This window comes from Triturus cristatus, chromosome 6, assembly GCF_964204655.1.
Source record: "Triturus cristatus chromosome 6, aTriCri1.1, whole genome shotgun sequence".
Taxonomy (NCBI): domain Eukaryota; kingdom Metazoa; phylum Chordata; class Amphibia; order Caudata; family Salamandridae; genus Triturus; species Triturus cristatus.
The window spans coordinates 882413917-882433142 of record NC_140589.1 but is presented as its reverse complement, the minus strand read 5'-3'; the positions used below and the strand labels follow the sequence as shown (position 1 = coordinate 882433142).

Sequence of the window (19226 nt, the reverse complement as noted above, 5' to 3'; positions counted from 1 at the left end):
TTCTTCACTGCATTTGTGGTCCAAGACTTCACCAATTGGAAGTATGTAGATTATGCCAGGGTTGCAAAGGCTCATGGTTCAGGCTACTGACAAGGAACATTGTGACATCATGCTGCCTGTGGAACAGTGATATTAAAGGTGAGACAGCTGCACAGTAGGTTAGGTGAAGGGCTCTGAGAGGTGAAAGGCAGCATGCTTGGGTCCCTGGACAAGGTGAGCCTATGACAAGGTGTCTGAATTTTCGCCTGTATTGTAATATTAAACACTTTATTGTTGTACCCGCCTGCTGATTAAGGAGTCCTCAAGATCAGCTCCACACAGACGTGGAACTGATGATGTTAATGCAGAATATTTAAGAAACTGAGGCTGATCTAAAACATTTCCTTGGACCTAGGACCATTTCCCCTGACTTTTAGGTCCTTCGTCCTCCTAAAGTCCTTTGTATAAGTTAGGAACACCTGACAGAACAGAATTTCAGGAGGTCAGGTGGGTTTACTTGTGTCTTCTGGTTGTGAGCAGTAAACGTGGCTAAAAAGGTTGATGGAATGGTGTTTTAAAACACACACACACACAACTTCTGGTCCTCTTAAGGACAAAAGTATGGGTAATCCTACATGGGGCCAGTGGCGCAATGGATAACGCGTCTGACTACGGATCAGAAGATTGTAGGTTCGACTCCTATCTGGCTCGAAAGGGTCATAGGTCCCTGTTTTATGGTATTCCTGTGGAATTCTTATTTACCTCAGACTTGTTGTAGGTTCAATATTCTCGAGCAGGACTCATCCAGCAGTCGTTCCATGGTAGGGCTGCAGTAATAGGACCACGGCTAGTTAAAAGTTTCCCATTTGCTGCTGGATTCTATGTGAAGGCCGTCATGTGGTGTGCTGCTTTTGTATTTCAACATGGGTCTCTGAGTCTCTAAACTAGGAAAAAATCTTGTTGAGAAAAGTGTGTGTGAGAGGGTCTGTGGGTGCAGGCAGGTGTGTGCACTTGAGTGCTGACCCATTTACATGTGTGAGAGGGACAAGCAAATTGCCTGTGGGATGTAGGCCTACAACTGGAACCAAGCAGCCAGGCAGAACCACAGGTAAGGAGAGAGGAAGGCAGTTCATTATTAGAGCAGGATCATGAGCATCTTGCCCTGCTCCCTTCTGCCCCGATCGGCCACGATCGGCCAAGACCTCTCTATTAGGGTGGAGGGTGAACATTTCTTGGACCTCAGAAACTGAGGGATGCAGCGCCAATATGTCCTCCAAGGGCCTAGAGGACCTGGTGCCCAATCATGCCTGGTGTTTTTCAGCTTACCCGACCAATCTGGTTGCAAGGCGGATTTTAACAGTACTGCTGAAAAGGGACTCCCAGACAGCCCTGAGGCCATCATTTGCATAGGCCCTCCCCTTCTCTTTCTCTTGCTTCCCACAAAGCAACGCATCGCTGGCAGCAGTATAGATTTGGGGGTTGTGAAGAATAATGACAGGGAGGCTGAAGAAGGGAAAGAAAAGTCCCAGAAGTCCTGCAGGCTTCCTTGCTAAATGCAGCTGGCCATAGAGTGCACCTTCATTACTGCGAGGTAAATACATTAAAAATGTTGAGGAGAGACAAATTGAAAAATAGATATTAGGAGGAAAGCACTGGAACCTGCTTTATTATTTCAATTAGTCTTGAAAACATAGAACATTTCTCTTCTGAAAGCTGGTAAAAATATGGAACGCTTCACGAATTTGCGTGTCATCCTTGCGCAGGGGCCATGCTAATCTTCTCTGTATCGTTCCAATTTTAGTATATGTGCCGCCGAAGCGAGCACACTTCATTGATGAACCTACAATGTTTATAAACTCTCTAAATCTACGGTCTCTAGACATAGGGTGGCCTGGCAGAGATGCTCGTATGGCCAGTAAGCATTCAAATCTGAGCCAATGGGCAAAAATGCATGAAGAGTAACAATCCATTATTCTTCACTGCATTTGTGGTCCAAGACTTCACCAATTGGAAGTATGTAGATTATGCCAGGGTTGCAAAGGCTCATGGTTCAGGCTACTGACAAGGAACATTGTGACATCATGCTGCCTGTGGAACAGTGATATTAAAGGTGAGACAGCTGCACAGTAGGTTAGGTGAAGGGCTCTGAGAGGTGAAAGGCAGCATGCTTGGGTCCCTGGACAAGGTGAGCCTATGACAAGGTGTCTGAATTTTCGCCTGTATTGTAATATTAAACACTTTATTGTTGTACCCGCCTGCTGATTAAGGAGTCCTCAAGATCAGCTCCACACAGACGTGGAACTGATGATGTTAATGCAGAATATTTAAGAAACTGAGGCTGATCTAAAACATTTCCTTGGACCTAGGACCATTTCCCCTGACTTTTAGGTCCTTCGTCCTCCTAAAGTCCTTTGTATAAGTTAGGAACACCTGACAGAACAGAATTTCAGGAGGTCAGGTGGGTTTACTTGTGTCTTCTGGTTGTGAGCAGTAAACGTGGCTAAAAAGGTTGATGGAATGGTGTTTTAAAACACACACACACACAACTTCTGGTCCTCTTAAGGACAAAAGTATGGGTAATCCTACATGGGGCCAGTGGCGCAATGGATAACGCGTCTGACTACGGATCAGAAGATTGTAGGTTCGACTCCTATCTGGCTCGAAAGGGTCATAGGTCCCTGTTTTATGGTATTCCTGTGGAATTCTTATTTACCTCAGACTTGTTGTAGGTTCAATATTCTCGAGCAGGACTCATCCAGCAGTCGTTCCATGGTAGGGCTGCAGTAATAGGACCACGGCTAGTTAAAAGTTTCCCATTTGCTGCTGGATTCTATGTGAAGGCCGTCATGTGGTGTGCTGCTTTTGTATTTCAACATGGGTCTCTGAGTCTCTAAACTAGGAAAAAATCTTGTTGAGAAAAGTGTGTGTGAGAGGGTCTGTGGGTGCAGGCAGGTGTGTGCACTTGAGTGCTGACCCATTTACATCTGTGAGAGGGACAAGCAAATTGCCTGTGGGATGTAGGCCTACAACTGGAACCAAGCAGCCAGGCAGAACCACAGGTAAGGAGAGAGGAAGGCAGTTCATTATTAGAGCAGGATCATGAGCATCTTGCCCTGCTCCCTTCTGCCCCGATCGGCCACGATCGGCCAAGACCTCTCTATTAGGGTGGAGGGTGAACATTTCTTGGACCTCAGAAACTGAGGGATGCAGCGCCGATATGTCCTCCAAGGGCCTAGAGGACCTGGTGCCCAATCATGCCTGGTGTTTTTCAGCTTACCCGACCAATCTGGTTGCAAGGCGGATTTTAACAGTACTGCTGAAAAGGGACTCCCAGACAGCCCTGAGGCCATCATTTGCATAGGCCCTCCCCTTCTCTTTCTCTTGCTTCCCACAAAGCAACGCATCGCTGGCAGCAGTATAGATTTGGGGGTTGTGAAGAATAATGACAGGGAGGCTGAAGAAGGGAAAGAAAAGTCCCAGAAGTCCTGCAGGCTTCCTTGCTAAATGCAGCTGGCCATAGAGTGCACCTTCATTACTGCGAGGTAAATACATTAAAAATGTTGAGGAGAGACAAATTGAAAAATAGATATTAGGAGGAAAGCACTGGAACCTGCTTTATTATTTCAATTAGTCTTGAAAACATAGAACATTTCTCTCCTGAAAGCTGGTAAAAATATGGAACGCTTCACGAATTTGCGTGTCATCCTTGCGCAGGGGCCATGCTAATCTTCTCTGTATCGTTCCAATTTTAGTATATGTGCCGCCGAAGCGAGCACACTTCATTGATGAACCTACAATGTTTATAAACTCTCTAAATCTACGGTCTCTAGACATAGGGTGGCCTGGCAGAGATGCTCGTATGGCCAGTAAGCATTCAAATCTGAGCCAATGGGCAAAAATGCATGAAGAGTAACAATCCATTATTCTTCACTGCATTTGTGGTCCAAGACTTCACCAATTGGAAGTATGTAGATTATGCCAGGGTTGCAAAGGCTCATGGTTCAGGCTACTGACAAGGAACATTGTGACATCATGCTGCCTGTGGAACAGTGATATTAAAGGTGAGACAGCTGCACAGTAGGTTAGGTGAAGGGCTCTGAGAGGTGAAAGGCAGCATGCTTGGGTCCCTGGACAAGGTGAGCCTATGACAAGGTGTCTGAATTTTCGCCTGTATTGTAATATTAAACACTTTATTGTTGTACCCGCCTGCTGATTAAGGAGTCCTCAAGATCAGCTCCACACAGACGTGGAACTGATGATGTTAATGCAGAATATTTAAGAAACTGAGGCTGATCTAAAACATTTCCTTGGACCTAGGACCATTTCCCCTGACTTTTAGGTCCTTCGTCCTCCTAAAGTCCTTTGTATAAGTTAGGAACACCTGACAGAACAGAATTTCAGGAGGTCAGGTGGGTTTACTTGTGTCTTCTGGTTGTGAGCAGTAAACGTGGCTAAAAAGGTTGATGGAATGGTGTTTTAAAACACACACACACACAACTTCTGGTCCTCTTAAGGACAAAAGTATGGGTAATCCTACATGGGGCCAGTGGCGCAATGGATAACGCGTCTGACTACGGATCAGAAGATTGTAGGTTCGACTCCTATCTGGCTCGAAAGGGTCATAGGTCCCTGTTTTATGGTATTCCTGTGGAATTCTTATTTACCTCAGACTTGTTGTAGGTTCAATATTCTCGAGCAGGACTCATCCAGCAGTCGTTCCATGGTAGGGCTGCAGTAATAGGACCACGGCTAGTTAAAAGTTTCCCATTTGCTGCTGGATTCTATGTGAAGGCCGTCATGTGGTGTGCTGCTTTTGTATTTCAACATGGGTCTCTGAGTCTCTAAACTAGGAAAAAATCTTGTTGAGAAAAGTGTGTGTGAGAGGGTCTGTGGGTGCAGGCAGGTGTGTGCACTTGAGTGCTGACCCATTTACATGTGTGAGAGGGACAAGCAAATTGCCTGTGGGATGTAGGCCTACAACTGGAACCAAGCAGCCAGGCAGAACCACAGGTAAGGAGAGAGGAAGGCAGTTCATTATTAGAGCAGGATCATGAGCATCTTGCCCTGCTCCCTTCTGCCCCGATCGGCCACGATCGGCCAAGACCTCTCTATTAGGGTGGAGGGTGAACATTTCTTGGACCTCAGAAACTGAGGGATGCAGCGCCGATATGTCCTCCAAGGGCCTAGAGGACCTGGTGCCCAATCATGCCTGGTGTTTTTCAGCTTACCCGACCAATCTGGTTGCAAGGCGGATTTTAACAGTACTGCTGAAAAGGGACTCCCAGACAGCCCTGAGGCCATCATTTGCATAGGCCCTCCCCTTCTCTTTCTCTTGCTTCCCACAAAGCAACGCATCGCTGGCAGCAGTATAGATTTGGGGGTTGTGAAGAATAATGACAGGGAGGCTGAAGAAGGGAAAGAAAAGTCCCAGAAGTCCTGCAGGCTTCCTTGCTAAATGCAGCTGGCCATAGAGTGCACCTTCATTACTGCGAGGTAAATACATTAAAAATGTTGAGGAGAGACAAATTGAAAAATAGATATTAGGAGGAAAGCACTGGAACCTGCTTTATTATTTCAATTAGTCTTGAAAACATAGAACATTTCTCTCCTGAAAGCTGGTAAAAATATGGAACGCTTCACGAATTTGCGTGTCATCCTTGCGCAGGGGCCATGCTAATCTTCTCTGTATCGTTCCAATTTTAGTATATGTGCCGCCGAAGCGAGCACACTTCATTGATGAACCTACAATGTTTATAAACTCTCTAAATCTACGGTCTCTAGACATAGGGTGGCCTGGCAGAGATGCTCGTATGGCCAGTAAGCATTCAAATCTGAGCCAATGGGCAAAAATGCATGAAGAGTAACAATCCATTATTCTTCACTGCATTTGTGGTCCAAGACTTCACCAATTGGAAGTATGTAGATTATGCCAGGGTTGCAAAGGCTCATGGTTCAGGCTACTGACAAGGAACATTGTGACATCATGCTGCCTGTGGAACAGTGATATTAAAGGTGAGACAGCTGCACAGTAGGTTAGGTGAAGGGCTCTGAGAGGTGAAAGGCAGCATGCATGGGTCCCTGGACAAGGTGAGCCTATGACAAGGTGTCTGAATTTTCGCCTGTATTGTAATATTAAACACTTTATTGTTGTACCCGCCTGCTGATTAAGGAGTCCTCAAGATCAGCTCCACACAGACGTGGAACTGATGATGTTAATGCAGAATATTTAAGAAACTGAGGCTGATCTAAAATATTTCCTTGGACCTAGGACCATTTCCCCTGACTTTTAGGTCCTTCGTCCTCCTAAAGTCCTTTGTATAAGTTAGGAACACCTGACAGAACAGAATTTCAGGAGGTCAGGTGGGTTTACTTGTGTCTTCTGGTTGTGAGCAGTAAACGTGGCTAAAAAGGTTGATGGAATGGTGTTTTAAAACACACACACACACACACAACTTCTGGTCCTCTTAAGGACAAAAGTATGGGTAATCCTACATGGGGCCAGTGGCGCAATGGATAACGCGTCTGACTACGGCTTAGAAGATTGTAGGTTCGACTCCTATCTGGCTCGAAAGGGTCATAGGTCCCTGTTTTATGGTATTCCTGTGGAATTCTTATTTACCTCAGACTTGTTGTAGGTTCAATATTCTCGAGCAGGACTCATCCAGCAGTCGTTCCATGGTAGGGCTGCAGTAATAGGACCACGGCTAGTTAAAAGTTTCCCATTTGCTGCTGGATTCTATGTGAAGGCCGTCATGTGGTGTGCCGCTTTTGTATTTCAACATGGGTCTCTGAGTCTCTAAACTAGGAAAAAATCTTGTTGAGAAAAGTGTGTGTGAGAGGGTCTGTGGGTGCAGGCAGGTGTGTGCACTTGAGTGCTGACCCATTTACATGTGTGAGAGGGACAAGCAAATTGCCTGTGGGATGTAGGCCTACAACTGGAACCAAGCAGCCAGGCAGAACCACAGGTAAGGAGAGAGGAAGGCAGTTCATTATTAGAGCAGGATCATGAGCATCTTGCCCTGCTCCCTTCTGCCCCGATCGGCCACGACCTCTCTATTAGGGTGGAGGGTGAACATTTCTTGGACCTCAGAAACTGAGGGATGCAGCGCCGATATGTCCTCCAAGGGCCTAGAGGACCTGGTGCCCAATCATGCCTGGTGTTTTTCAGCTTACCCGACCAATCTGGTTGCAAGGCGGATTTTAACAGTACTGCTGAAAAGGGACTCCCAGACAGCCCTGAGGCCATCATTTGCATAGGCCCTCCCCTTCTCTTTCTCTTGCTTCCCACAAAGCAACGCATCGCTGGCAGCAGTATAGATTTGGGGGTTGTGAAGAATAATGACAGGGAGGCTGAAGAAGGGAAAGAAAAGTCCCAGAAGTCCTGCAGGCTTCCTTGCTAAATGCAGCTGGCCATAGAGTGCACCTTCATTACTGCGAGGTAAATACATTAAAAATGTTGAGGAGAGACAAATTGAAAAATAGATATTAGGAGGAAAGCACTGGAACCTGCTTTATTATTTCAATTAGTCTTGAAAACATAGAACATTTCTCTCCTGAAAGCTGGTAAAAATATGGAACGCTTCACGAATTTGCGTGTCATCCTTGCGCAGGGGCCATGCTAATCTTCTCTGTATCGTTCCAATTTTAGTATATGTGCCGCCGAAGCGAGCACACTTCATTGATGAACCTACAATGTTTATAAACTCTCTAAATCTACGGTCTCTAGACATAGGGTGGCCTGGCAGAGATGCTCGTATGGCCAGTAAGCATTCAAATCTGAGCCAATGGGCAAAAATGCATGAAGAGTAACAATCCATTATTCTTCACTGCATTTGTGGTCCAAGACTTCACCAATTGGAAGTATGTAGATTATGCCAGGGTTGCAAAGGCTCATGGTTCAGGCTACTGACAAGGAACATTGTGACATCATGCTGCCTGTGGAACAGTGATATTAAAGGTGAGACAGCTGCACAGTAGGTTAGGTGAAGGGCTCTGAGAGGTGAAAGGCAGCATGCTTGGGTCCCTGGACAAGGTGAGCCTATGACAAGGTGTCTGAATTTTCGCCTGTATTGTAATATTAAACACTTTATTGTTGTACCCGCCTGCTGATTAAGGAGTCCTCAAGATCAGCTCCACACAGACGTGGAACTGATGATGTTAATGCAGAATATTTAAGAAACTGAGGCTGATCTAAAACATTTCCTTGGACCTAGGACCATTTCCCCTGACTTTTAGGTCCTTCGTCCTCCTAAAGTCCTTTGTATAAGTTAGGAACACCTGACAGAACAGAATTTCAGGAGGTCAGGTGGGTTTACTTGTGTCTTCTGGTTGTGAGCAGTAAACGTGGCTAAAAAGGTTGATGGAATGGTGTTTTAAAACACACACACACACACACACAACTTCTGGTCCTCTTAAGGACAAAAGTATGGGTAATCCTACATGGGGCCAGTGGCGCAATGGATAACGCGTCTGACTACGGATCAGAAGATTGTAGGTTCGACTCCTATCTGGCTCGAAAGGGTCATAGGTCCCTGTTTTATGGTATTCCTGTGGAATTCTTATTTACCTCAGACTTGTTGTAGGTTCAATATTCTCGAGCAGGACTCATCCAGCAGTCGTTCCATGGTAGGGCTGCAGTAATAGGACCACGGCTAGTTAAAAGTTTCCCATTTGCTGCTGGATTCTATGTGAAGGCCGTCATGTGGTGTGCTGCTTTTGTATTTCAACATGGGTCTCTGAGTCTCTAAACTAGGAAAAAATCTTGTTGAGAAAAGTGTGTGTGAGAGGGTCTGTGGGTGCAGGCAGGTGTGTGCACTTGAGTGCTGACCCATTTACATGTGTGAGAGGGACAAGCAAATTGCCTGTGGGATGTAGGCCTACAACTGGAACCAAGCAGCCAGGCAGAACCACAGGTAAGGAGAGAGGAAGGCAGTTCATTATTAGAGCAGGATCATGAGCATCTTGCCCTGCTCCCTTCTGCCCCGATCGGCCACGATCGGCCAAGACCTCTCTATTAGGGTGGAGGGTGAACATTTCTTGGACCTCAGAAACTGAGGGATGCAGCGCCGATATGTCCTCCAAGGGCCTAGAGGACCTGGTGCCCAATCATGCCTGGTGTTTTTCAGCTTACCCGACCAATCTGGTTGCAAGGCGGATTTTAACAGTACTGCTGAAAAGGGACTCCCAGACAGCCCTGAGGCCATCATTTGCATAGGCCCTCCCCTTCTCTTTCTCTTGCTTCCCACAAAGCAACGCATCGCTGGCAGCAGTATAGATTTGGGGGTTGTGAAGAATAATGACAGGGAGGCTGAAGAAGGGAAAGAAAAGTCCCAGAAGTCCTGCAGGCTTCCTTGCTAAATGCAGCTGGCCATAGAGTGCACCTTCATTACTGCGAGGTAAATACATTAAAAATGTTGAGGAGAGACAAATTGAAAAATAGATATTAGGAGGAAAGCACTGGAACCTGCTTTATTATTTCAATTAGTCTTGAAAACATAGAACATTTCTCTCCTGAAAGCTGGTAAAAATATGGAACGCTTCACGAATTTGCGTGTCATCCTTGCGCAGGGGCCATGCTAATCTTCTCTGTATCGTTCCAATTTTAGTATATGTGCCGCCGAAGCGAGCACACTTCATTGATGAACCTACAATGTTTATAAACTCTCTAAATCTACGGTCTCTAGACATAGGGTGGCCTGGCAGAGATGCTCGTATGGCCAGTAAGCATTCAAATCTGAGCCAATGGGCAAAAATGCATGAAGAGTAACAATCCATTATTCTTCACTGCATTTGTGGTCCAAGACTTCACCAATTGGAAGTATGTAGATTATGCCAGGGTTGCAAAGGCTCATGGTTCAGGCTACTGACAAGGAACATTGTGACATCATGCTGCCTGTGGAACAGTGATATTAAAGGTGAGACAGCTGCACAGTAGGTTAGGTGAAGGGCTCTGAGAGGTGAAAGGCAGCATGCATGGGTCCCTGGACAAGGTGAGCCTATGACAAGGTGTCTGAATTTTCGCCTGTATTGTAATATTAAACACTTTATTGTTGTACCCGCCTGCTGATTAAGGAGTCCTCAAGATCAGCTCCACACAGACGTGGAACTGATGATGTTAATGCAGAATATTTAAGAAACTGAGGCTGATCTAAAACATTTCCTTGGACCTAGGACCATTTCCCCTGACTTTTAGGTCCTTCGTCCTCCTAAAGTCCTTTGTATAAGTTAGGAACACCTGACAGAACAGAATTTCAGGAGGTCAGGTGGGTTTACTTGTGTCTTCTGGTTGTGAGCAGTAAACGTGGCTAAAAAGGTTGATGGAATGGTGTTTTAAAACACACACACACACACACAACTTCTGGTCCTCTTAAGGACAAAAGTATGGGTAATCCTACATGGGGCCAGTGGCGCAATGGATAACGCGTCTGACTACGGCTTAGAAGATTGTAGGTTCGACTCCTATCTGGCTCGAAAGGGTCATAGGTCCCTGTTTTATGGTATTCCTGTGGAATTCTTATTTACCTCAGACTTGTTGTAGGTTCAATATTCTCGAGCAGGACTCATCCAGCAGTCGTTCCATGGTAGGGCTGCAGTAATAGGACCACGGCTAGTTAAAAGTTTCCCATTTGCTGCTGGATTCTATGTGAAGGCCGTCATGTGGTGTGCTGCTTTTGTATTTCAACATGGGTCTCTGAGTCTCTAAACTAGGAAAAAATCTTGTTGAGAAAAGTGTGTGTGAGAGGGTCTGTGGGTGCAGGCAGGTGTGTGCACTTGAGTGCTGACCCATTTACATGTGTGAGAGGGACAAGCAAATTGCCTGTGGGATGTAGGCCTACAACTGGAACCAAGCAGCCAGGCAGAACCACAGGTAAGGAGAGAGGAAGGCAGTTCATTATTAGAGCAGGATCATGAGCATCTTGCCCTGCTCCCTTCTGCCCCGATCGGCCACGACCTCTCTATTAGGGTGGAGGGTGAACATTTCTTGGACCTCAGAAACTGAGGGATGCAGCGCCGATATGTCCTCCAAGGGCCTAGAGGACCTGGTGCCCAATCATGCCTGGTGTTTTTCAGCTTACCCGACCAATCTGGTTGCAAGGCGGATTTTAACAGTACTGCTGAAAAGGGACTCCCAGACAGCCCTGAGGCCATCATTTGCATAGGCCCTCCCCTTCTCTTTCTCTTGCTTCCCACAAAGCAACGCATCGCTGGCAGCAGTATAGATTTGGGGGTTGTGAAGAATAATGACAGGGAGGCTGAAGAAGGGAAAGAAAAGTCCCAGAAGTCCTGCAGGCTTCCTTGCTAAATGCAGCTGGCCATAGAGTGCACCTTCATTACTGCGAGGTAAATACATTAAAAATGTTGAGGAGAGACAAATTGAAAAATAGATATTAGGAGGAAAGCACTGGAACCTGCTTTATTATTTCAATTAGTCTTGAAAACATAGAACATTTCTCTCCTGAAAGCTGGTAAAAATATGGAACGCTTCACGAATTTGCGTGTCATCCTTGCGCAGGGGCCATGCTAATCTTCTCTGTATCGTTACAATTTTAGTATATGTGCCGCCGAAGCGAGCACACTTCATTGATGAACCTACAATGTTTATAAACTCTCTAAATCTACGGTCTCTAGACATAGGGTGGCCTGGCAGAGATGCTCGTATGGCCAGTAAGCATTCAAATCTGAGCCAATGGGCAAAAATGCATGAAGAGTAACAATCCATTATTCTTCACTGCATTTGTGGTCCAAGACTTCACCAATTGGAAGTATGTAGATTATGCCAGGGTTGCAAAGGCTCATGGTTCAGGCTACTGACAAGGAACATTGTGACATCATGCTGCCTGTGGAACAGTGATATTAAAGGTGAGACAGCTGCACAGTAGGTTAGGTGAAGGGCTCTGAGAGGTGAAAGGCAGCATGCTTGGGTCCCTGGACAAGGTGAGCCTATGACAAGGTGTCTGAATTTTCGCCTGTATTGTAATATTAAACACTTTATTGTTGTACCCGCCTGCTGATTAAGGAGTCCTCAAGATCAGCTCCACACAGACGTGGAACTGATGATGTTAATGCAGAATATTTAAGAAACTGAGGCTGATCTAAAACATTTCCTTGGACCTAGGACCATTTCCCCTGACTTTTAGGTCCTTCGTCCTCCTAAAGTCCTTTGTATAAGTTAGGAACACCTGACAGAACAGAATTTCAGGAGGTCAGGTGGGTTTACTTGTGTCTTCTGGTTGTGAGCAGTAAACGTGGCTAAAAAGGTTGATGGAATGGTGTTTTAAAACACACACACACACACACACAACTTCTGGTCCTCTTAAGGACAAAAGTATGGGTAATCCTACATGGGGCCAGTGGCGCAATGGATAACGCGTCTGACTACGGATCAGAAGATTGTAGGTTCGACTCCTATCTGGCTCGAAAGGGTCATAGGTCCCTGTTTTATGGTATTCCTGTGGAATTCTTATTTACCTCAGACTTGTTGTAGGTTCAATATTCTCGAGCAGGACTCATCCAGCAGTCGTTCCATGGTAGGGCTGCAGTAATAGGACCACGGCTAGTTAAAAGTTTCCCATTTGCTGCTGGATTCTATGTGAAGGCCGTCATGTGGTGTGCTGCTTTTGTATTTCAACATGGGTCTCTGAGTCTCTAAACTAGGAAAGAATCTTGTTGAGAAAAGTGTGTGTGAGAGGGTCTGTGGGTGCAGGCAGGTGTGTGCACTTGAGTGCTGACCCATTTACATGTGTGAGAGGGACAAGCAAATTGCCTGTGGGATGTAGGCCTACAACTGGAACCAAGCAGCCAGGCAGAACCACAGGTAAGGAGAGAGGAAGGCAGTTCATTATTAGAGCAGGATCATGAGCATCTTGCCCTGCTCCCTTCTGCCCCGATCGGCCAAGACCTCTCTATTAGGGTGGAGGGTGAACATTTCTTGGACCTCAGAAACTGAGGGATGCAGCGCCGATATGTCCTCCAAGGGCCTAGAGGACCTGGTGCCCAATCATGCCTGGTGTTTTTCAGCTTACCCGACCAATCTGGTTGCAAGGCGGATTTTAACAGTACTGCTGAAAAGGGACTCCCAGACAGCCCTGAGGCCATCATTTGCATAGGCCCTCCCCTTCTCTTTCTCTTGCTTCCCACAAAGCAACGCATCGCTGGCAGCAGTATAGATTTGGGGGTTGTGAAGAATAATGACAGGGAGGCTGAAGAAGGGAAAGAAAAGTCCCAGAAGTCCTGCAGGCTTCCTTGCTAAATGCAGCTGGCCATAGAGTGCACCTTCATTACTGCGAGGTAAATACATTAAAAATGTTGAGGAGAGACAAATTGAAAAATAGATATTAGGAGGAAAGCACTGGAACCTGCTTTATTATTTCAATTAGTCTTGAAAACATAGAACATTTCTCTCCTGAAAGCTGGTAAAAATATGGAACGCTTCACGAATTTGCGTGTCATCCTTGCGCAGGGGCCATGCTAATCTTCTCTGTATCGTTCCAATTTTAGTATATGTGCCGCCGAAGCGAGCACACTTCATTGATGAACCTACAATGTTTATAAACTCTCTAAATCTACGGTCTCTAGACATAGGGTGGCCTGGCAGAGATGCTCGTATGGCCAGTAAGCATTCAAATCTGAGCCAATGGGCAAAAATGCATGAAGAGTAACAATCCATTATTCTTCACTGCATTTGTGGTCCAAGACTTCACCAATTGGAAGTATGTAGATTATGCCAGGGTTGCAAAGGCTCATGGTTCAGGCTACTGACAAGGAACATTGTGACATCATGCTGCCTGTGGAACAGTGATATTAAAGGTGAGACAGCTGCACAGTAGGTTAGGTGAAGGGCTCTGAGAGGTGAAAGGCAGCATGCTTGGGTCCCTGGACAAGGTGAGCCTATGACAAGGTGTCTGAATTTTCGCCTGTATTGTAATATTAAACACTTTATTGTTGTACCCGCCTGCTGATTAAGGAGTCCTCAAGATCAGCTCCACACAGACGTGGAACTGATGATGTTAATGCAGAATATTTAAGAAACTGAGGCTGATCTAAAACATTTCCTTGGACCTAGGACCATTTCCCCTGACTTTTAGGTCCTTCGTCCTCCTAAAGTCCTTTGTATAAGTTAGGAACACCTGACAGAACAGAATTTCAGGAGGTCAGGTGGGTTTACTTGTGTCTTCTGGTTGTGAGCAGTAAACGTGGCTAAAAAGGTTGATGGAATGGTGTTTTAAAACACACACACACACACACACAACTTCTGGTCCTCTTAAGGACAAAAGTATGGGTAATCCTACATGGGGCCAGTGGCGCAATGGATAACACGTCTGACTACGGATCAGAAGATTGTAGGTTCGACTCCTATCTGGCTCGAAAGGGTCATAGGTCCCTGTTTTATGGTATTCCTGTGGAATTCTTATTTACCTCAGACTTGTTGTAGGTTCAATATTCTCGAGCAGGACTCATCCAGCAGTCGTTCCATGGTAGGGCTGCAGTAATAGGACCACGGCTAGTTAAAAGTTTCCCATTTGCTGCTGGATTCTATGTGAAGGCCGTCATGTGGTGTGCTGCTTTTGTATTTCAACATGGGTCTCTGAGTCTCTAAACTAGGAAAAAATCTTGTTGAGAAAAGTGTGTGTGAGAGGGTCTGTGGGTGCAGGCAGGTGTGTGCACTTGAGTGCTGACCCATTTACATGTGTGAGAGGGACAAGCAAATTGCCTGTGGGATGTAGGCCTACAACTGGAACCAAGCAGCCAGGCAGAACCACAGGTAAGGAGAGAGGAAGGCAGTTCATTATTAGAGCAGGATCATGAGCATCTTGCCCTGCTCCCTTCTGCCCCGATCGGCCACGATAGGCCAAGACCTCTCTATTAGGGTGGAGGGTGAACATTTCTTGGACCTCAGAAACTGAGGGATGCAGCGCCAATATGTCCTCCAAGGGCCTAGAGGACCTGGTGCCCAATCATGCCTGGTGTTTTTCAGCTTACCCGACCAATCTGGTTACAAGGCGGATTTTAACAGTACTGCTGAAAAGGGACTCCCAGACAGCCCTGAGGCCATCATTTGCATAGGCCCTCCCCTTCTCTTTCTCTTGCTTCCCACAAAGCAACGCATCGCTGGCAGCAGTATAGATTTGGGGGTTGTGAAGAATAATGACAGGGAGGCTGAAGAAGGGAAAGAAAAGTCCCAGAAGTCCTGCAGGCTTCCTTGCTAAATGCAGCTGGCCATAGAGTGCACCTTCATTACTGCGAGGTAAATACATTAAAAATGTTGAGGAGAGACAAATTGAAAAATAGATATTAGGAGGAAAGCACTGGAACCTGCTTTATTATTTCAATTAGTCTTGAAAACATAGAACATTTCTCTTCTGAAAGCTGGTAAAAATATGGAACGCTTCACGAATTTGCGTGTCATCCTTGCGCAGGGGCCATGCTAATCTTCTCTGTATCGTTCCAATTTTAGTATATGTGCCGCCGAAGCGAGCACACTTCATTGATGAACCTACAATGTTTATAAACTCTCTAAATCTACGGTCTCTAGACATAGGGTGGCCTGGCAGAGATGCTCGTATGGCCAGTAAGCATTCAAATCTGAGCCAATGGGCAAAAATGCATGAAGAGTAACAATCCATTATTCTTCACTGCATTTGTGGTCCAAGACTTCACCAATTGGAAGTATGTAGATTATGCCAGGGTTGCAAAGGCTCATGGTTCAGGCTACTGACAAGGAACATTGTGACATCATGCTGCCTGTGGAACAGTGATATTAAAGGTGAGACAGCTGCACAGTAGGTTAGGTGAAGGGCTCTGAGAGGTGAAAGGCAGCATGCTTGGGTCCCTGGACAAGGTGAGCCTATGACAAGGTGTCTGAATTTTCGCCTGTATTGTAATATTAAACACTTTATTGTTGTACCCGCCTGCTGATTAAGGAGTCCTCAAGATCAGCTCCACACAGACGTGGAACTGATGATGTTAATGCAGAATATTTAAGAAACTGAGGCTGATCTAAAACATTTCCTTGGACCTAGGACCATTTCCCCTGACTTTTAGGTCCTTCGTCCTCCTAAAGTCCTTTGTATAAGTTAGGAACACCTGACAGAACAGAATTTCAGGAGGTCAGGTGGGTTTACTTGTGTCTTCTGGTTGTGAGCAGTAAACGTGGCTAAAAAGGTTGATGGAATGGTGTTTTAAAACACACACACACACACACACACACAACTTCTGGTCCTCTTAAGGACAAAAGTATGGGTAATCCTACATGGGGCCAGTGGCGCAATGGATAACGCGTCTGACTACGGATCAGAAGATTGTAGGTTCGACTCCTATCTGGCTCGAAAGGGTCATAGGTCCCTGTTTTATGGTATTCCTGTGGAATTCTTATTTACCTCAGACTTGTTGTAGGTTCAATATTCTCGAGCAGGACTCATCCAGCAGTCGTTCCATGGTAGGGCTGCAGTAATAGGACCACGGCTAGTTAAAAGTTTCCCATTTGCTGCTGGATTCTATGTGAAGGCCGTCATGTGGTGTGCTGCTTTTGTATTTCAACATGGGTCTCTGAGTCTCTAAACTAGGAAAAAATCTTGTTGAGAAAAGTGTGTGTGAGAGGGTCTGTGGGTGCAGGCAGGTGTGTGCACTTGAGTGCTGACCCATTTACATGTGTGAGAGGGACAAGCAAATTGCCTGTGGGATGTAGGCCTACAACTGGAACCAAGCAGCCAGGCAGAACCACAGGTAAGGAGAGAGGAAGGCAGTTCATTATTAGAGCAGGATCATGAGCATCTTGCCCTGCTCCCTTCTGCCCCGATCGGCCACGATCGGCCAAGACCTCTCTATTAGGGTGGAGGGTGAACATTTCTTGGACCTCAGAAACTGAGGGATGCAGCGCCGATATGTCCTCCAAGGGCCTAGAGGACCTGGTGCCCAATCATGCCTGGTGTTTTTCAGCTTACCCGACCAATCTGGTTGCAAGGCGGATTTTAACAGTACTGCTGAAAAGGGACTCCCAGACAGCCCTGAGGCCATCATTTGCATAGGCCCTCCCCTTCTCTTTCTCTTGCTTCCCACAAAGCAACGCATCGCTGGCAGCAGTATAGATTTGGGGGTTGTGAAGAATAATGACAGGGAGGCTGAAGAAGGGAAAGAAAAGTCCCAGAAGTCCTGCAGGCTTCCTTGCTAAATGCAGCTGGCCATAGAGTGCACCTTCATTACTGCGAGGTAAATACATTAAAAATGTTGAGGAGAGACAAATTGAAAAATAGATATTAGGAGGAAAGCACTGGAACCTGCTTTATTATTTCAATTAGTCTTGAAAACATAGAACATTTCTCTCCTGAAAGCTGGTAAAAATATGGAACGCTTCACGAATTTGCGTGTCATCCTTGCGCAGGGGCCATGCTAATCTTCTCTGTATCGTTCCAATTTTAGTATATGTGCCGCCGAAGCGAGCACACTTCATTGATGAACCTACAATGTTTATAAACTCTCTAAATCTACGGTCTCTAGACATAGGGTGGCCTGGCAGAGATGCTCGTATGGCCAGTAAGCATTCAAATCTGAGCCAATGGGCAAAAATGCATGAAGAGTAACAATCCATTATTCTTCACTGCATTTGTGGTCCAAGACTTCACCAATTGGAAGTATGTAGATTATGCCAGGGTTGCAAAGGCTCATGGTTCAGGCTACTGACAAGGAACATTGTGACATCATGCTGCCTGTGGAACAGTGATATTAAAGGTGAGACAGCTGCACAGTAGGTTAGGTGAAGGGCTCTGAGAGGTGAAAGGCAGCATGCTTGGGTCCCTGGACAAGGTGAGCCTATGACAAGGTGTCTGAATTTTCGCCTGTATTGTAATATTAAACACTTTATTGTTGTACCCGCCTGCTGATTAAGGAGTCCTCAAGATCAGCTCCACACAGACGTGGAACTGATGATGTTAATGCAGAATATTTAAGAAACTGAGGCTGATCTAAAACATTTCCTTGGACCTAGGACCATTTCCCCTGACTTTTAGGTCCTTCGTCCTCCTAAAGTCCTTTGTATAAGTTAGGAACACCTGACAGAACAGAATTTCAGGAGGTCAGGTGGGTTTACTTGTGTCTTCTGGTTGTGAGCAGTAAACGTGGCTAAAAAGGTTGATGGAATGGTGTTTTAAAACACACACACACACACACACAACTTCTGGTCCTCTTAAGGACAAAAGTATGGGTAATCCTACATGGGGCCAGTGGCGCAATGGATAACACGTCTGACTACGGATCAGAAGATTGTAGGTTCGACTCCTATCTGGCTCGAAAGGGTCATAGGTCCCTGTTTTATGGTATTCCTGTGGAATTCTTATTTACCTCAGACTTGTTGTAGGTTCAATATTCTCGAGCAGGACTCATCCAGCAGTCGTTCCATGGTAGGGCTGCAGTAATAGGACCACGGCTAGTTAAAAGTTTCCCATTTGCTGCTGGATTCTATGTGAAGGCCGTCATGTGGTGTGCTGCTTTTGTATTTCAACATGGGTCTCTGAGTCTCTAAACTAGGAAAAAATCTTGTTGAGAAAAGTGTGTGTGAGAGGGTCTGTGGGTGCAGGCAGGTGTGTGCACTTGAGTGCTGACCCATTTACATGTGTGAGAGGGACAAGCAAATTGCCTGTGGGATGTAGGCCTACAACTGGAACCAAGCAGCCAGGCAGAACCACAGGTAAGGAGAGAGGAAGGCAGTTCATTATTAGAGCAGGATCATGAGCATCTTGCCCTGCTCCCTTCTGCCCCGATCGGCCACGATCGGCCAAGACCTCTCTATTAGGGTGGAGGGTGAACATTTCTTGGACCTCAGAAACTGAGGGATGCAGCGCCAATATGTCCTCCAAGGGCCTAGAGGACCTGGTGCCCAATCATGCCTGGTGTTTTTCAGCTTACCCGACCAATCTGGTTGCAAGGCGGATTTTAACAGTACTGCTGAAAAGGGACTCCCAGACAGCCCTGAGGCCATCATTTGCATAGGCCCTCCCCTTCTCTTTCTCTTGCTTCCCACAAAGCAACGCATCGCTGGCAGCAGTATAGATTTGGGGGTTGTGAAGAATAATGACAGGGAGGCTGAAGAAGGGAAAGAAAAGTCCCAGAAGTCCTGCAGGCTTCCTTGCTAAATGCAGCTGGCCATAGAGTGCACCTTCATTACTGCGAGGTAAATACATTAAAAATGTTGAGGAGAGACAAATTGAAAAATAGATATTAGGAGGAAAGCACTGGAACCTGCTTTATTATTTCAA

The 19226-nt window shown here is 46.0% G+C and overlaps 15 non-coding genes across 15 annotated transcripts; 6 read left to right on the top strand and 9 right to left on the bottom strand.

Moving 5' to 3' along the window:
* Positions 1 to 617: 617 nt before the first annotated feature.
* On the top strand, positions 618 to 690 carry TRNAR-ACG (transfer RNA arginine (anticodon ACG)). The gene has a single exon. It is a non-coding gene; the product is annotated as a tRNA-Arg (tRNA).
* Positions 691 to 1697: 1007 nt separating this feature from the next.
* Positions 1698 to 1804, bottom strand: LOC146818513 (U6 spliceosomal RNA). The gene has a single exon (XR_014963583.1). It is a non-coding gene; the product is annotated as a U6 spliceosomal RNA (small nuclear RNA).
* A 764-nt stretch (positions 1805 to 2568) lies between these two features.
* Positions 2569 to 2641, top strand: TRNAR-ACG (transfer RNA arginine (anticodon ACG)). Its single transcript has one exon. It is a non-coding gene; the product is annotated as a tRNA-Arg (tRNA).
* A 1007-nt stretch (positions 2642 to 3648) lies between these two features.
* LOC146818511 (U6 spliceosomal RNA) lies at positions 3649 to 3755 on the bottom strand. Its single transcript, XR_014963582.1, has one exon. It is a non-coding gene; the product is annotated as a U6 spliceosomal RNA (small nuclear RNA).
* Positions 3756 to 4519: 764 nt separating this feature from the next.
* TRNAR-ACG (transfer RNA arginine (anticodon ACG)) lies at positions 4520 to 4592 on the top strand. Its single transcript has one exon. It is a non-coding gene; the product is annotated as a tRNA-Arg (tRNA).
* A 1007-nt stretch (positions 4593 to 5599) lies between these two features.
* Positions 5600 to 5706, bottom strand: LOC146818509 (U6 spliceosomal RNA). The gene has a single exon (XR_014963581.1). It is a non-coding gene; the product is annotated as a U6 spliceosomal RNA (small nuclear RNA).
* A 1838-nt stretch (positions 5707 to 7544) lies between these two features.
* LOC146818508 (U6 spliceosomal RNA) lies at positions 7545 to 7651 on the bottom strand. The gene has a single exon (XR_014963580.1). It is a non-coding gene; the product is annotated as a U6 spliceosomal RNA (small nuclear RNA).
* Positions 7652 to 8421: 770 nt separating this feature from the next.
* Positions 8422 to 8494, top strand: TRNAR-ACG (transfer RNA arginine (anticodon ACG)). Its single transcript has one exon. It is a non-coding gene; the product is annotated as a tRNA-Arg (tRNA).
* A 1007-nt stretch (positions 8495 to 9501) lies between these two features.
* On the bottom strand, positions 9502 to 9608 carry LOC146818506 (U6 spliceosomal RNA). The gene has a single exon (XR_014963579.1). It is a non-coding gene; the product is annotated as a U6 spliceosomal RNA (small nuclear RNA).
* A 1838-nt stretch (positions 9609 to 11446) lies between these two features.
* LOC146818505 (U6 spliceosomal RNA) lies at positions 11447 to 11553 on the bottom strand. Its single transcript, XR_014964434.1, has one exon. It is a non-coding gene; the product is annotated as a U6 spliceosomal RNA (small nuclear RNA).
* Positions 11554 to 12323: 770 nt separating this feature from the next.
* On the top strand, positions 12324 to 12396 carry TRNAR-ACG (transfer RNA arginine (anticodon ACG)). Its single transcript has one exon. It is a non-coding gene; the product is annotated as a tRNA-Arg (tRNA).
* A 997-nt stretch (positions 12397 to 13393) lies between these two features.
* LOC146818503 (U6 spliceosomal RNA) lies at positions 13394 to 13500 on the bottom strand. Its single transcript, XR_014963578.1, has one exon. It is a non-coding gene; the product is annotated as a U6 spliceosomal RNA (small nuclear RNA).
* Positions 13501 to 15350: 1850 nt separating this feature from the next.
* LOC146818502 (U6 spliceosomal RNA) lies at positions 15351 to 15457 on the bottom strand. The gene has a single exon (XR_014963577.1). It is a non-coding gene; the product is annotated as a U6 spliceosomal RNA (small nuclear RNA).
* A 774-nt stretch (positions 15458 to 16231) lies between these two features.
* TRNAR-ACG (transfer RNA arginine (anticodon ACG)) lies at positions 16232 to 16304 on the top strand. Its single transcript has one exon. It is a non-coding gene; the product is annotated as a tRNA-Arg (tRNA).
* Positions 16305 to 17311: 1007 nt separating this feature from the next.
* LOC146818500 (U6 spliceosomal RNA) lies at positions 17312 to 17418 on the bottom strand. The gene has a single exon (XR_014963576.1). It is a non-coding gene; the product is annotated as a U6 spliceosomal RNA (small nuclear RNA).
* Between the last annotated feature and the right edge of the window lie 1808 nt (positions 17419 to 19226).